Genomic DNA, 4,158 nt, shown 5'->3' on the forward strand with positions numbered 1-4,158 from the left:
TATTATTAATTTTCGCTTTTCAAGTGACAAATAAATAAAATTCACTTAGGAAATCTCTTATTTCCTATTCGTCGAGTGATCTAATCGAAACGATGCATTTAAATTCCACCTTGCAAATTTCACCGCGAGAATAGATTGATCGTTTCTTAATATTTCGAACGAAAAAGATCGCTTGTTAAAAAATCGGTTGGTTCCCAACAGTTCACAACGATTCGTCTCGAAGGCACGAAAGGTTAATAAATCGATTCGTTAACTAAATTCTTTTATATATATTTACAACACTTTGTTTCTTATATGTATATATATATTTCTACTCTAAAAAAAAAAGAACATCGAAGTATCGGAGTTGTTCGAGTACGTTGAAAAATTTCGAATATTTCAGGGAAGGGGGAATCACCGAATTGTTTCGATGTTTCAACGATCGTCCGCAACGCCATATTGACGCCACCGTGACGAAAAACACTTTGAATATTTAGATACCCACGAGTACGTATATAAAAGAATCGTTTGACTATTCAAAGCGATTAATTAATATCATTTATAAAATCGTTCAGTATCCGAATATTCGAAATTGCACGAAATCCTCGAATCAATCAATGTCTTTCAAGAGGACGAAGGTGAAAATTGAGTGGAAATTGGGAGAGGGTATGAGGAAGAGTTGTTCGAAAAAATCGAAACGAGCATCCGCCTGAATTCCGCACGTGGCCAATAAAAACTGTTTTTCAGTAACTAACCTGTCCAACAACTTTGCTCCCATACAAAAAAAGCTCTAACTCTGGTTCTCACTACGTTTTTTTTTTCATCATTTTTCAATTTTTTATCAGTTTCTTGGTTTATTCCCGTGTGTCCTATAAGTTTTATAATGCGTACGATAACATTTTCTAATAATGATGGTCCATTTCGTTTCACAGCGTTTTCCAACAACTTCAATAATAGTCTCTGAGTTCTTAACTACGATATAATCGCCCCGTCGCTTTACGTATTTGCAAATAGAATATTTTTTTCGTTCAACTCTCTTGCATAGGGCACAACCGTACGATCAATATTAGAAAAAATAAATTTCCATCTCTTTATTTAAAAAGTAATTTCAATTGGTTTAACTCAATTGGTTAGATTACGTTCAAACGTGTATGAAGAGTGAACCTGATATATAACGTCACCACTTCGTCTTACTCTACTATTTGCTATAGTAGACCAAGGGAAATATATATATATATATGTATAACAGTTAATAAATAAGTAAATAATCTCTGATTAACAAGTTAGAATTGATGATATAGTTCAACAAGATGGCCAAATAGATGTATACATATATCACCTAAAATGGTATTTCTTTCATATCGATACCTCGGTTATGCCCAGAACAAGATCGATACACATCGAGTTTGCTCGCGCGTGTATGTGTGTATGTGTGTGTAACTTACGCATACTTCATCGTCATATTAAAAATATACATTAAAATGGTACGCACAATTGTGTCGTTAACGTACACCATTTAACAAATTCCCTACCTTAAGAGGTACCAACTACGTTATTTTCATTTATTTTTTTTTTCACGTGGGTGTCTTACAGTAAAATAGATCGGTAAGCAAATTGTAATCCTTGCCCATTTTACGAGACCGTGTGTACCGGTGGATCGACGGGTTAGAACGATTTCTCTCAAGCAGTCTGTTATATTAAGTTATACCTAAAATCGGTTAGACAGGTTAATTGTAGATGCATTGTGAAGAGAGAATATTATATGCTTCATAATTCTGTATGAACGTGTATAGACGAGTTGATAATTTTGGATTTTGTGCATTGAGCTAGGAAAAATTGAACGTATGCACACTATTGATTCCCATAAGTTTGAGGTGTTCTTGGTCTTTCTATACTATAAATTGAATTTTTTAATTATAACTATTATCTATGTTTAGTAATCAAATGAAGAAAGAATTAATAAAATCTTATGTACATGGTTACTGATTACAAAATTAAATTTTCTGAAATATAAAAGAAATACAATTACAATATGTTAAAAACTATATTAAAGGGACACTATATAGAGTAACATATATCATGAGTTGGTTTTTTTGAACAAAGCAAAGAAGATTGTAAGAGATGGTCTCAAACTTATGATCAATAGTGCGTTTGCTATTTATAATCTCTTGTGCCAAAAATACTTGTTAAATCTTTGTGGCATTTCAAGTATCATTTTTCCTATTGGTTAAGGATATGAAAAAAATTTGTAAAAGTTTGTGCAGATCGCTGTCTTATACAAACAGATGAAGCACATAATAACACTGCTGAGAAATGGTCGTACAATATCGAGTAATTGATAATATAATTAATAACTAATTATATTATTCAATGATCCACCTGTAGCGACTTAAGATCTGGAACCGATGCAATCGTATCGCAGATTATCTTTCAAGGATTTACTTCAGGCATGTGTACACTTAAGTTCAGATATTATATATATATATATACTTTTTTTTTTAATACATTAAATCTTCCTTTTTTCGTTATGAAAAATAACAATTTCTTTATACTTTTTTTCTTTGATAAAAAAGTGTGTTGGCTAAGAGATTGCACTTTGTGATCATCTTAAAAATTTGTGATTAATCATTAGTGACTATACATTATATCTTATGTTTCGCACACCGATTGTTCGTACAGTCATCAGATACGTTTCTAATTGTAACGTTAGTAAAGAAACAAATTAATATCGAAGATTATACGACTCTTCATTTTTTTTTCCTTTCCTTGTTTAACGTACGTATATATAATCTTCGGTTACAATATAATCAAGACTGACTTGCCAGGTTGTCAATTCGTCGATAGAACGTTGTAAAACAAAGTCTACAATTCCGCTAATTTGTAACATGTAGATACCATTAAAATTTGTATCCCTAACCTCTTTCCTTTCTTTCTCACTCTGTGTCTATTGTTTTTTTTCCTCCTTTTAAATTCATTTTTTTTCTATCGATTACATTTGACACATACTTCTCTTTTTACACGTAACAGGACGACGAGTGTCACCTTGTGCGGACAACATGGGCAAGTCAACCTGAAGGAGGGCCACAAATGGTGCCAGGCACTATTTATTCATATACCGTTTGTGTATTCCATTAATTACGTTAATTAATTACAGTAATGTACCATATACGACTCTTGAGAGCAGCTCACATCAGGATACATCCTGAGATTGAGTAAAGCATAGGCTGAGACCATCCCAAAGCGATTTAACTTAGGAAGAGACTTCTGCATTTTACAATTGCAACCCTATCTTGCCAACAGATTACAGATTTTACTAATAAAGCATTTTTTTAATAAAATGTACTAATGGGTATTCATTCTCTGTACTTCATACTGTAATTTGACGGTGACCCATTTGTTGTAGAAAATGTGTGCAATGAAAAATTGAATCTAAATGCTGTTCAAATAAATCTGTGTTAATTCTCCATTGATCACTGTTTTGAAGATATACATGTTTGCAGAGACGCAAATTCTCGTTGTGTATGACTTAGGCGTGAAGGGTTGCAAAGTATCTTCCTTCCGTGTTACCTCTTTTTTTTTCTTCTTCATATCAAATGTGCAAAATACTTGTGGAAAATGTATATAACGTTATGTATGTATATATACATATGCGAGTTCGTGTGTATATACCTTTCATTATTATTATTTTGTTTTTAATAATCAACACTATATAATATGCTTATTTCACATATAATATGCACATATCTCGTCTATTACCTCGTAATAATCAATATATTAATTTCCGATCGTGTTCTCTACAGAATATCGTAATTATTTTGAGTACAGCAGCCGATCAATCATTTATCGTTTTTTATTAGCGGACATAGACCGTTAATTAGTTCGCTGAAAAAAAAGAAAAAAAAAAAAGAAAGAGGGAAAGCTCCACTATTTAAAAACAAACCGACGACATTATAAACGTATCGTTAAAACGAATATTAGACGATCTAAGACACATAACTGTTCCGTATGTGTTATCGTAATAAAAGTTGCACGATCCTTTGATCATTCAAAATAAAAGAGTACGGTTTCCAGAGCAAAGAAGAAAAAAAGATATTGCGATTACAAAAAAAGAGAAAAAAAAAAATTGTAGGATAAAATTTATACACTAATTGAATATCATTATTCTCTGACTAGGCATTC

Source organism: Habropoda laboriosa, unplaced genomic scaffold (assembly GCF_001263275.1).
Source record: "Habropoda laboriosa isolate 0110345459 unplaced genomic scaffold, ASM126327v1 scaffold72, whole genome shotgun sequence".
In the NCBI taxonomy this organism is placed as follows: domain Eukaryota; kingdom Metazoa; phylum Arthropoda; class Insecta; order Hymenoptera; family Apidae; genus Habropoda; species Habropoda laboriosa.